We start from the raw sequence: 13,424 nt of genomic DNA, 5'->3' as shown, positions 1-13,424 counted from the left end.
CAGTCCACAAACCCGGGTGTGGGATAAATATAAATTTCTCTATCATGCCGCACTGAATTCAGTTTCTCTTTGGAACCTCCATTTGGCTGGAGTAGGTAGCAGCTCTTTGCAGAGACCCTTTCCCCAGACACCGTATCTGTGCTCGGTGTGCAAAGGTGATGGGAGAAAGGCCACCTGGTCTTTGATGTCACCTGTCTGTGGCATTTATCTTTCTGAGTCATTGGTCAATGCAGGTCTCCATGGAGCTGTCCCTATTTCCTGTCTGCAACCTGTCTCGGGTCAAGTGACTCTGTTATTTTTATGACATTCTGGGTTTCACAGGAAACGTGGCATTATTTTTGGTGCCCCACAGGATTGTGGGAAGCTCTAAGAAGTATCTGAGCCTCTGACCACCTAGACATGCCACGTGGCACTTCTGCTCTTTTGGGCCTTCCTGCCTCCCCGGGGCTGCCTCTTCTCTTCTGCTCAGAGACCCCACACACCAGCCCTCTGGGGCTTTGCCCCTGCCCCACACCCCGCCCCGGGAGCTGAGGGTGCAGGCCTCCCACAGGAGCGTGGGCACCGTCCTCACTCTCCCTCCCAGCCCTTTCCGCATGACTCCCGGGAACATTCTTCTATCTGCAGAGGAGGGGGGGATGCCGTGCTTTGCTCACGATGCCTGCCTCCAAATGTTTTTGGCTAAGCCGTGAGTTCTTTCGGCTCTTCTGAGAATCTGGTCTCGGAAGCTCGAAAGCCAAGGAACACTCCAGGGGCGCCTGGGTGGCGCAGTCGGTTAAGCGTCCGACTTCAGCCAGGTCATGATCTCGCGGTCCGTGAGTTCGAGCCCCGCGTCGGGCTCTGGGCTGATGGCTCAGAGCCTGGAGCCTGTTTCCAATTCTGTGTCTCCCTCTCTCTCTGCCCCTCCCCCGTTCATGCTCTGTCTCTCTCTGTCCCAAAAATAAATAAACGTTGAAAAAAAATTTAAAAAAAAAAATAAAAATAAAAAAAGCCAAGGAACACTCCTGAGCCAGCGTGATAAGGGACACCGGAGGGTGTGGAGGCCCAGGGGAGGGGCCCCATCTGGGCCGACTGTCCAGGAGGGGTGGGCCCGGGAGGCCAGAGCTGAGCTGAGATGTGAGTGGAGTTACATAAGCAAGGGCAGGGCAGCTCGGCCCACGAGAAGAGCCTGTTCAAAGGTGGGAGGTATGGAGGCGGGCCTCTGGGTGGCTGCCGTGTGTGAGAAGGGAAGGCGGATTGTGTCTCCAGGAGCAGCTACAGATAAGGTTGGAGAAATAAGCAGGGATCTGGTAACAAAAGGTCTTGGATGTCAGGCCCAGGCGTTCGGATTTTATCTGCAGGAAATGTAGATCCATGGGAGGGTTTTTAAGTGTGCGGTGATGTGGCCGGCTTTGCACTTTCGAATGTTCTCTCTGGGCCAAGGCGGAGGGCGGGCTGGAGGCAGCACACTAGTGAGGAGCCTGCTGCCACCACCTGGGCGTGGAAAGACGGCTGTGGTGAGAAGATGGAGATGGGGTGCAGGGGGCTGACTCCCAAGAGACCAGAGGGCAAGCCCATTCGGGCTTGATACCCGAGGGGACGTAGAGGCACCAAAGCTAAGAGTCTAGGACAACCCTGTGGCCTCAGAGGGTAGCATTTACTGAGCTGGCAGGGTGGCGGCCCCAAGAGAAAAAGGTTGGAGGGGAGGCAGCGGTTGGTTTGGTCTGAAGTCCAGGATTACGCGGACAATGGCCCTGCGGGTGGTCCAGTTCTGAACCTCAGCAGAAGACTTTGGAGCAGAAAAGCCCACATCAGGAGTATGTGAGAGAGGCAGCCTCAGGACTCCAGTACTTTCTAAGAGTTACTGTGGGCTGTGGTCAGCTGGGATGTTCCAACAGCAGATGACCTTGCAGTGCAGGCGACTGGGACCCGAAGGCATACGAGACATCAGGACTCATTGAGGAAGAGAGGTCAAGGGCTGCTCCCGGGGCCTCAGCTATCCCATCAGGGACCCGGATGTAGCTTGCTTTCTGCTGCACCCTGCTCTGGACTTTTGGTCTTGATGCTAATCCCTCTTGCCAGCAGATGCCTGCTGCCTCCGAAATTTCCCTGTTTCGGAGAAAGAGACCAGTTTTCCAGGACACGAGACATTTCCCCCAGTTTAGCCAGCGCGTTGGCATTGGTACTTGAGATGACATTTATTCGTCATCCCAGTGTGAACAGAGTGTGGTGTGCCTAGCAGCATTTTAGTGGCACCGTAAAGCGTTCGGGAGGCAACAGGGCTCCAAGGAAACAGGATAGCCTTCGAGGCCAAACAGACCCGAATCCTGGCCTTTCTGTGAATGTTGAGTAGGCCGCTTGCCCTCTCTGAATGTCCCTTTTAGCGTCTCTGAAACAGACAGTCAAGGGCTGCAAGTGTCCAGGGAGACGATTCTTGGGGAGTGGCGAGCAGTTCCTGGCACACGGTAGCCTCTCCTTCACCACGTTAGCACCCCTGCCCCCCCACTCAACCTTTCTCCCCTTGAGGGGACGTCGCCGTCTTCAAGAACAACCCCAGGATGCGGCGCCTGGGTGGCTCAGTCAGTTGAGCCTCCGACGCTTGGTTTTGGCTCAGGTCATGATCTCACAGTTGGTGGGTTCAAGCCCCACATGGGGCTCTGTGCCGACGGCGCTGAGCCTGCTTGAGGTTCTCTTTCTCCCCTTCTTTCTCTGCCCCTGCCCAGCTTGTGCTCTCTCTCTCAGAATAAATCAGTAAGCTTTAAAAAAAAATGTTTTCAGGAACAACCCAGGAGAAGACCCAGTCCAACCCCATGAAATGAATTGCCAGTGGTAGAATTTCACGCAGACGCTGAGGGGCACGGGGGTTTGAGGTGACAGGAGTAGGGAAAATAGGTGGTTTGGTTAATATATGCTTACAGCTTAGATCCACTCTGTTCACATCGGGCTATCCCAATGAATAGAGTCGCAACTGGGAAGCAAGAGAGTGATTAAAAAAAAAATAAATAAAAGTCTTGAAAGCCACCTGTGTCTTGTTAGAGTTCAAGCTAGCAGAAATAGAGCCTCCCTCGCCCTCAGATGCCTCTGTTCTCCTGCTCGTTAGCCTGGCAAAGCTGTGAGTAAGCTCAGAGCCTGCTCGCAGGGGGGGGAGTGGCTCTGCCTGGTGTGCCCGATGAGTCACTGCCACCTGCCCTGGTCCCCTGCCTGCCAGGTGGCCACTATCTTTGGACATTTTTGTTTTCCTTTGTGGGGAAGGATAATTATGGCCTCCATGCCCTGTGGCTTGATCCATTCTGCCTGCCCAGACAGGGGCAGAGATCCTTCACAAAACCTTTTTTTTTTTTTTTTAAGGGAAACCGGGGGGTGGCAGGGGAGGGGGGGGACTTGAGTATGCCTAGGGTGTGCAGAAGCACCGGTGGCACAAGCGTAGGACCCTTTCGGGATTTGCAAGATGCTTAACTGTGCCCCACCAGTTACCGCCGCCGAATGCAGTTGGTACGCAAAGTGGCTTAATTGACCTACAGGTTGGTTGAGTTTTAAAACCCGGTACCCATGCAAGAGAGAGGAAAACAGATCTGACAGATCCAGGATGAGGCTGTGTGGTTTACGCAAACACGGACAAAAAACATCCGGGGACAGAACGGCCTCACGTGGAAAACGGCCTGGTGATTAGACAGATAAATGGATGGACGAATGGATGGATGAGTGTTAGCTGAGAGGGAGCAAGGGGAAAGGCAGACCCCAGGAGCTTTTGGATTATGTATGTAGAACCCAACACCCTGGGCGTACGGAAGGTGTTCTAGATGGGCACTGGACACTGACAAGTCAACCCAGGACCGGAGAGAATGTGTCGATTCTTTCTAAAGGGTTACTCCACACCTGGATGTGGCGGAGGCGGCTGTAGAAGTCATCAGTTGAGTTGGGTCACGATGGAAAACATTTGTGCACGAAGTCTGTAGTTGTTAGGTTCTGAGCGTGCACTGAGCCATCATATTCCTGGCTTTGAATTGCCACGCCAGGAAGGAACCTTGGGTGCATTATTTAACCTCTCTGGATCTCGGTTTCCTCATGTACGAATGAATGCCTGTTTCATGGAGAGGATGGAATGAGGCCTACAGTTAGAACTCGGTCCCTGGTCGGGATTACACTTGTGTGTATTACTTTTTTCAACCTACTTTAATCGTCAGGGAACATCGTGCCAGGTCCCTGCTAGACGCTAAGGATATAGACTTCTTTGTTTCATTTTACAAATGTTTGTTGAGCACCTACTGTGTGCCTGGCAGACACTGCTAAGTCCTGGAGGTTGGACTTAGGGGGAAACAGACAAGACCCCTGCCCACAAGGTGCCTCTAGCCTGGCAAGGAAGACGGGCATTCAAATAATTAATGTACTTAGCATAGACAGGTCTGTGATGAGCCAGCCCAATGGGCTGGACACAAAGAGTATCGAGGCCTCTGCAAATGGGAAAATTGAAGCACAGAAAAGTGAGACGTGCCCAGGTCCCCTCACCCCGTGGGTGGCGAGAGCCTCAGCTGGAACACAGACCAGCCTGACTCCAAAGTCCACATCCTTTCTCAACCACGCACAGCGGTGGCTGTGTGTTCCAAGCTTCTGGACGAAGACATCAGGCTGGGCAGAGTTGAGAAAATGCACAGACACAGAGGGAGTCATTTTTCAGAGTCTCCAATTTGGGAAAGGTGTAACTTCTGGGATCCAGAGGAGAGGATTTGAGAAGAGTCAGCGCCTGCTGCCCCCCGAGGGGTGCTGGGTGATTCTCAGTGGATGGATGTGGGTCTACGGGAGGACGTGTGCGTCTATGCCTAGTTCTATGAACGTGTGAATGTGTGTGTATTTCTGCCCCGGTCTGTGTGTTTGTATGCCGTCTGCACGTAGAGGGGAGGCAGGCTGCTGTGCCCGTCCGTGCGTGTGTCTGTTGTTCCGTCCGTACATTTCTGTGTGTGGCTCTATTTATATGTGTGTTTCCATATGTCTACGTGTGTGAGTGTCTGTGCTAGTGACCCTGTGTGTGTCGGAGTTGGGGGAGGTGGGTAGATTCGTGTGTGTCTGTGTCTGTGTATTTGTATTTGTGCCTGTATGTGTGTGTGTGTGTGTGTGTGTCGGTGTCCGTGAGGGTCTGTGTGTGTGTGTGTGCGCCTGGGTGGGGGATGGTGTGGTGTGGCCCGCCTCCCACCCCCCCCCCCCCCCGATGTTTCGGTGGCGCTGATCTAACTTGTCCTGCAGAACTGGGGAAATGACAACGTCAGTACGTCTAGCCTTATCTCCCAGCCTGCCGCTCTGTCAGAGGAAATGAGGTTTGCTTGGCACATCTACTCTTTATGATGTCATTTTGGCTGTGATCTGCGTGTCCTGCTCCCCTAGGTATTTTTGTCTTTTGATCGCCTAATGAATACCTGCCAACGTAGAGATGAAGAGAGCAGGCATTTTGGAGGGGTTTTTTTCAAGAATTTTTTTTTTTTTTTTAAAGTATGTTAGCCGTCCATCTCTTTGCTGTGGACTTGGAAACCACGGTAAAGGGTTTAGAGCTCTGGCTTCGAAATGCTAAGACTTCGGCTCAAGTCTTCAGTTGGCCCTTTCAAAAGCTGTGTGACCTTGGAGGGGACACTGTGCGTCTCGGAGCCACAGCTCTTTTCCTGCTAACTTCAGAAAGTTCTTTGGAGGGGCAAATATAATAACAGAAGACTATGCTCTCAGAAATCCACACAGTCCTTAGATGGCATGATGTCAAGGCAGAAAGGCCCAGCAAGAGGCCTCTGGGCTCAGAGGTCAGGCAGACTCTGGGTTTGGGTCCTGGCTCCCTTCTTTTCCCAGTGTATGACATTGAGCAAGTTATTATACCTCTCTGAGCCTCAGATCGCTTCTGTGATAAATAGGATAGTGCATCTAAAGCACTCAGCCCACTGCTGGCCACCGTGAGGACCCCCAAAATGAGAGCTGTCAATATTTTTAATAATGCAGGAAAGGTGACAGCAGTAGTTATCATTTGTCCCCTTTCAGACTTGCAGTGAGTATAAGCAAGATAAAGACTTTGGAAGTGCAGGGTGAAATGGGGAGTGTGATAGGAGTGATTTACTATTATTTGTTTTTACTATTTCAAGATGCAGCATCGGCAGAGTGTTCTTGGCATCACCACACTCTTGGCAAGTGCTTCGCGTTTCATCTAGAACTCAGAGACCGTTCTAGTTGCACAGAAGGCTGAGAACAAGATGGCCTCCAGCCCAGAGAGGTCTGGGCTGGCTGCCGGGGGCTGACTTCCCCAGGACTCATCCCCAGCCCTTCCAACTGCACCCCTTCTGGAAGATTGCCTCACTCCATCCTCAACACCCCCCTTGCCTTGGAAGATGCTCTTCCTTCCCCCTGGAATATTCCTCATCACCGTTCTATGCCCTAGATCACCTGGGCTGGGATCCAGGTGCCTCTGCCCGAGCTAAGTCCCTGCTCTGTACCCCCAGGGCACCATGGATTCGCCCAACCATGCATGACATCCAGGACACTGGAATGCTCTGCTCTCTGTCTGGCTGCCTCCCAGCCGGTACCCTCCAGGAGGGCAGGGACAGGGACCACGAAACCCTCAGTGGATGTTTGCAGAGTGGACACATGGAGATTGGCTGGCTCCTCTCATTTTCTGGCCTTACCTCCCTCAGAGGCAATACCTTCAGATGGCAATATATTCATTTCATCTGGACCCACTTCTGACAGCCATTTTGTTCAGTAACAGAGATGCTGGAATGATGTCGCCTGTTGATTATTTTGGGGGTTTTGGGTTTGCTTTAGAAACCGATGGGTTTGCTTTTGAAACTGATGGGTTCATTTCCTCTGGACTGCTTGTCTCAAATAATGGTGCCACGCAGACCAGAGGACAAAAGATTCCCAAGTGTTTGACCTGCTTCAGCCTGTGTTTTGGGGCTAACATGTGGGTTTGCTGCAGTGACCATGGAGCTCTTGCCAGAGCTGGGCTCCCAGGACAGATGTTGGAATGCTCTGCAATTTCAGATGAGTCTTTTCATGGTCAGGTGGGCATCACTCAAGGAGAGATGTATAGTCTATCTGCCTGATGAGGTGTGAGCCTCACAGTGTGAGCCTTTCTCTCACCTAATAACCACCTGGCACACCCAGTTGGCATTCTGGCATTTGGGCCACCTCATGGTGCAGAGCAGGGGTCACCAAATGACACCCCTCAAGCCAAATCTAGCCCACAACCTGTTTTTGTAAATAAAGTTTTATCGGAACACAGCCATGCCCATTCATTTACCATTCAAGGTCTATGGCTGCTTTCGAACTATAATGGCAGAATTGAGTAATTGCGACAGAGACCGTAAGGCTTGCAAGGACTAAAAAATTTTCTGTCTGGACCTTTATCGGAACACCAGATTAAAGAAGAATCTGGTTGAGCTAAATCAGTAACCCTGAGTATCATCCCATCTCCTTGCTCTCCCTCAGCCTTGACATTGGGCTGATCGCCGAGACCAGATTACTTTGCCCCACTATACCATACATTTTCCACCCATCTCTTCCTCAAGTGCCACTGTCTTGGCTTAACTCTGTCCCCACCCCTCTTGACTGTCACCAGGGCCACCATGAGCCTGTAAGGTGTCTGGGTGAATTAGATAAAGATGTCTTCTCTGGGTAGCTGCAGCTCTATGATACGCATGGTGAGCAATAGGAGTGCTTCTGTGCAGGGAAAAAGCCACCTAAGCCTATTGATTATACCTAATCAATTACAGCTCTCATACCTACTGATTATATCTATTGATTATACATTCTCCTCACCTCCTTATCCAGGTAGCCCTTCGCACTAGAGCTAGAGTGATCCTTCTAGCAAGCTGCGTTCCTCGCCTGCTCAACCCCTCCATACCACTCCCCACCCCCATCCTCACGGCAGAGCCCGTGTGCATGACATTCAAGCCTGTCATCGTTAGGTCTTTGTCAGTCTCCCAGCCCCATGCATGTCTCACCACCTGCTCGGCCTACCTCACACCTGAGCACTGTCCTACAATTCGAAGTACCCTTGACTTAGACACCCATGCTGTTCATACTTTGGGGACTGGCACAGTCATGTCCTTCGTGACCTACTCTATTTGTCCTCGTATCCATCTGAAAAATGCCTCGTCTTCCTTCAGGCCCACTGCAAGCATCTCAAATGTCTTCACACACTGTGGTTCACAATGTATGCACAGATCCGAAAATCAGGGTAGTGGGTCTTGACCAGTTTGAAGGATGCTCCAGACTAGAAAAGAAGGGTGCACCGCCCTTTGTCAGGTGCCTCATGGCGTAGGATGAACATCACAGGCTCTGGGGCCACACTGCCTGGGGTCAAGTCTGGCTCCACAGTTTATTAGCAAATGATCTTGGGAAGAGATTTAATCACTGTGCCTCAGTTTCCTCATCTGGAAAACAAGGATAACGACAGCACTTTCTTCAGAGCTTGTTGTGAAAATAAAGTGAATATATTAATATAGCCGTGTAAATTGTACACACAGCTTAGAAAGATGCCCTGCGACACGGCAAGTGCTATAAACTGTGTTCGGCTGGTGCGTGCATGCTTGCACACGTGTGTGTGCACGTGTGTGTGTGACTGTGGTTTTTGATGAGTACTAACTGAAAGCTGCCTCTTAGGCTGGAATCTGTTCTGATCCTTATTAAAGCAATTATTCGACTATATTAGGATTTTTAACAATTTTTTAGTGTTTATATATTTTGAGAGAGGGCACAAGCAGAGGAGGGGCAGAGAGAGAGGGAGAGAGGGAGAGAGAGAATCCCAAGCAAGCTCCATGCTGTCAGTGCAGAGCCCTAAGCAGGCTCACGAACTGTGAGATCATGACCTGAGCCAAAATCAAGAGTCAGACGTTTAACCGACTGAGCCACCCAGGCGCCCCATATATTACGATTTTTAAAAATTTTGCTTTTCTGTCTCCTTTACTAAACAGTGAACTCCTGGAGGGCAGCAAGTATGTCTTCTTATCTGCGTTCTAAGCATCCAGCACTGTGCTTGGTTGATTTTTGTAATAAATGAGGAAAGGAGGCCTAGATCCTGAAACCGAACCACCACCACGGGGTCTCCTTCCTACAGTTGCAGGGGTCAGAATCCTCCTGCCCCTCCCACCCCCACCCCCACCTTCTCCTGTGAGAAATGTGCCCAGCTTGGACGGGATTTGGGTGACTCTCTCGGGCTCTCTGTTCTCCACGATGAGGTGAGAATAGGTGACCACATCTGACTGTCAGAGAGAAGGGAGGAGGGCATAAGGGACCCTCGAGCGAGAAATGGAGCTTCCAAACTGATTCTGAGGAAAATGGAAACTCCAGCTGACCTAAGAGATTTCTATAATGAGAGAAAACCAATTTAAATGCAAATAGCCCAAAGCATAGTTGGGGAAAGGCATCGCACTGCAGAGAAAGGCTGGGGAAAACAAACAGAGCCCTCATCACGAGGCCAGTTCACTGCTGGACGGGAGGGCTGCTTTATCCATTTAGGATTAAAGTCTAAACTAGTGACAAAGAGTCACATGCGTCGCTGGCAGCCTTCCCTGCTGCTTCATGGTGCCGACTGAGAAATGGGCGTCCCTAAGGGAGGCGGTCATCAGCCACTACCACTTAGGGAGCCGCTGTCAGATATCCGTTGCTCTGCAGGACATAGAGAACAAAAGATGCCCCAGAGACGGGCACTGCCTCTGAGGGGCTCACAGCCTAGGGGAAAGGTTAGAACTTGGAGTTGATTCTGGTACCACAATAGGTACTAATGTTTTACTGAGCATTTACTATGTACCGCCCCCCCCACCCCGTCTGAATATTGTATGTGATGGTAATTCGTCAGATTCTCACAGTGACCCTGTGAAGTGGGATCTGTTATTATTCCCATTTGACAGACAAGGAAACTGAAGTTCTAAGAGGCAAGGAACTTGCTCCTGTGTGTTGGAATTCAGACCCAGACAGAATGGCTCCGGGGCTCTGGCCCCTACTCATCCCGTGGATGCACTCGTGCATGAGCAGCGGTGCCCAAGTCAGGATGCCCTGGGACAGAGTTGACCACTGGCTTTGGCCTGGAGCCAAAGTGTGGAGGCTTCAAAGTGTGGATTGCCCCGCCACTCACTGTGTGATCTTGGGGGACACTTTCCCTCTCTGAGCCTCATTTACCGAAATAAAAGGAAGGCGGTGGCCAAAAATAATTTTAGGCCATAAAATTATATTATTCTAGGACTCCAGCTGCCCTCGAGAATAGCCATTGCCTGGTTGATAAAAACACCTCCTCTGTCTTCCTTCATACGCCCCCAACCCCCACCCCGGCCCTCTACCCATGCTGGCCCATAGCTGTTGCAAGGGACCACTTTAATTTCCTCTTCTGGTTTCATAATTCAAGGACAACACCATCTGCTACATGAAATCCACGTTCCCTGCTAGCCTCCTTCTCAAAACAAGAGATGGATAAAGGCTTCATCCGGTTTATTCCACGGATAGAGCAAGAGCCGGCAAAACCAAGTGGGGATGGCTTTGGCCTTGAAAGCTGTATTAGTCCCCTGATCTGGTGGGGCCCCAGAGCCCATTCTGTCACCCTCACCACCTACCGCAGCCAAATCGTGGTGGTGATGATGACGACGGTGACAACGATGTGTGACCTTTACCAAGGCTCTTCTGAGTCAGGCAGGCATTTTCTTAAGTTTCTTTCTTTCTTTCTTTCTTTCTTTTTTTTTTTTTTTTTTTGGATTCACTTATTTCATCCCTGTGACATCCCTACAAGGAAAGGGCTAAAAATAACGGCCCCACTTTACAGATGCAGAAACTGAGGCCCGGCGGGGGGGCTTAAGAAATTTGCCAAAGGCCGTGCAGCCCGCAAACAGCAGAGGCTGAGTTGAACTGGCTGGGGAAATTGTCACCTCCACGCTGAGATGGCCGGCCTGAGAGGATCCAGGCTCCCGGCTCCGGTTCTGACCTCTGACATTTGGGGCATCGGGGGCACTCTCCTTTACTAAACATTCAGGTGACACGTGTTTACTGAGCAGCCCGCGGCGTGCCAGGCGCTGCTGTCCGTGCTGGGAAGCAGCAGAGAACAAGGCCCGCGGGGGTCCTCTCTCACGGGGCTGGATGTCTGGTATAAGCACAGACTAACGCGATCATTGCAGGTGATGATAAAATGCCACAGAGAAAATACAGTAGGGGGCGTGAGGAAGGAATGGGTGATGGGCAGGGAGGCCTCCCGGAGCAGGGGGCCTCTGAGCGGAGATGTGGCCATGCAGTCGTGCCGCGGGTTTCTCAGCCTCAGCACTGTGGCCGTGTGGCCCTAGTAAGTGTTATGGAGCCTGTTGTGTGCGTGGGCGGCTGTTCAGCAGCGTCTCTGGCCCCACCCACGAGATGCCAGTAGTAGCCCCTCTCTGGTGGGACCTTGCGAAATGTCCCCGAAGGGCAAAATCACCGCCCCCCCCCCCCCCCCCGTGAGAATCGCTGAGTCATGAGCTCAGCAAAGCAACGGCACTGGGTGGAAAGAATGGCAAAAGGCAGGCAGGCCGTGTGCTTGGCAAACAGGAAGGAGACTGGTTTGACTGGGGGGGCGGGGGGCCAGGGCAAGGATGGCAGCATCTTCGTGGCTCTTTAAAGCTCTCTAGGGAGCACTCAGCCCAGAGTTGCTGGTCTGCACCGGGCTCTGTACCGGCTGGGCCCGAGGACACGACGCATGCTCCAAGGTGATCACCGTCGGGGCGGCTGGACAAGACACTGGGGTCCGGGAAGGCAGCTGTCGGCGTGGGGCTGCCCACGGTAACAATATCCTGGTCAGAAGGCAAGCAGAGAGGTTCTCCGAAGGCAGTGACCGCAGGGCAGGAGCTCTGGGCCACTTCTTGAGGAGGACGTAAGGATGACCGAGGCCTTCACCTTCTCAGCATCCCAGCCCTTCCGTCTTGCAACAGCAACCATCCCGCCCCCATGCCCCACAGCGCACAATCTTCGTGGAATTTCTAATCACGGTACCCCCGCCCCCACCCCCAGCCTAGCCAGGGGGCTGGCATGAGACCCAAGCCTGGCTATCAGATTCTTTCTTCCTGGAATTAGAATACTGGGCAGCGAATGGCTGGAGTCCATTTTTCTAATGAAAACAGAACAAGGCACGTTCTTTTGTTCTGGCATTATTTTCTACTCTCTCAACAACCTAAGAAACAATGGTTTCTCCCCCTTGCAAGGGCTGGTTTCTCAGCTTTTCCTTCTCATGCTCTTTCAATATATATCCATTTAGTTCACCACAGTGGGTTTCCGATGCTTGAAGCCCCAATTAAAATAGAAAGAGTGCAATGTGGACAGGGAAAAGAGAGTGTTGATTTCTGATTCACTGCACTCACCGCTTTATATTAAATAAGCTGTATGTCTCTCTCTCTCCTAGCAACCAGGAGCCTCTCCAGGGCCGAGAGAAGAGAAGGCTTTTCCCCATGTTGCTCAGCTCAGGGCTGGCTTCTCCTTTGCACTCACCAGGGTTTGTAACTACTCGTTTCTTTGTAGGATAATTTGCTTCATGCCATCCCCCACACCATCCCGGAAGCCCCATGAAGACAGAGTTTATGGAACCTGCCCTCGTAAGGGGACCAAACTTCCTGGTTTGCCTTTGTCCTGGGGGTTTCCTGGGACACAGACTCCCAGTGCCGAAACCAGGAAAATCCCCAGCAAGTCAAGACAGTGCCCCCCACACCCCAGCCCACCAGGGCCTGGCAGATAAGAAGGCTTCGGGCACCATTTGTCCCTGACGTTCAAGAAATGTCTGTCGGAAAGAACCCTAGAGTCAGCCCAGCAGAAGGCGTGTTCTTTCATTCAGCATTTCTTCACGCCTACTGTGTGCCCAGGAACCAGCTTGTCAGAACCAAGGGGTTCAAGGAAGGGTGTCCCGGCAGCCAGGACTGCAAACGTAAACTGGAACTCGACTGGAGAGGGTCTTGAATATTGGGCTCAGAAATCTGGATGCTGTGCAGGTGCAGCAGATCCTGGCTGACTTAGAGGCAGGGAGGAGACGTGAAAACAGGAATAATTTAGGGGTGACGCTTCAGCGGCTCCCCCTCCAGGCTCTCTGGGAAAGGAAACATCTGCAGGGGCTGCTGAACGGAGGGACGGAGCCTGAAGTCAGGGAGCTGTTTGCTCGTTTCTTCCTAGGGTCTAGGCTAGGCAGAGAGGGGTTTTGGCTACCTCCTTTCTCAACTCCAGCACAGCCATCTGCTCGACTCAACAAGCAGAAAATCCACCCCCAGGAAACGTGAATTTATTTGTGGGTATGTGATGAATCCCACAGCTCGGCTCCTTGTGGAGATCCAGCAGCCCAGACCGTGCCTCGAGGCTGGGTGGACGTGGCCCCTGCCCCATCAGCAGGTGAGAGAACACCGACGAGCAGCCGGGTGCACATTCGGATAAGGCCGCACAGGCTCTTAGGGCCTGGAAATCCTCTGAGAAGGGCATTTCTCCAATTCAGC

General features: G+C 52.1%; 1 long non-coding RNA gene across 1 annotated transcript; it reads left to right on the top strand.

Annotated features, from left to right (window-relative positions):
* Positions 1-1,107: 1,107 nt before the first annotated feature.
* On the top strand, positions 1,108-7,222 carry LOC115521926. The gene is made up of 2 exons (XR_003971207.1): positions 1,108-1,262; positions 6,090-7,222. It is a non-coding gene; the product is annotated as an uncharacterized LOC115521926 (long non-coding RNA).
* Positions 7,223-13,424: the final 6,202 nt, after the last annotated feature.

The sequence above is a fragment of the Lynx canadensis genome, chromosome A1 (assembly GCF_007474595.2).
Source record: "Lynx canadensis isolate LIC74 chromosome A1, mLynCan4.pri.v2, whole genome shotgun sequence".
NCBI classification, from domain to species: Eukaryota; Metazoa; Chordata; class Mammalia; order Carnivora; family Felidae; genus Lynx; species Lynx canadensis.
Note: the sequence above shows the minus strand (reverse complement) of the source record. Positions and strands in the feature narration are given on the sequence as shown.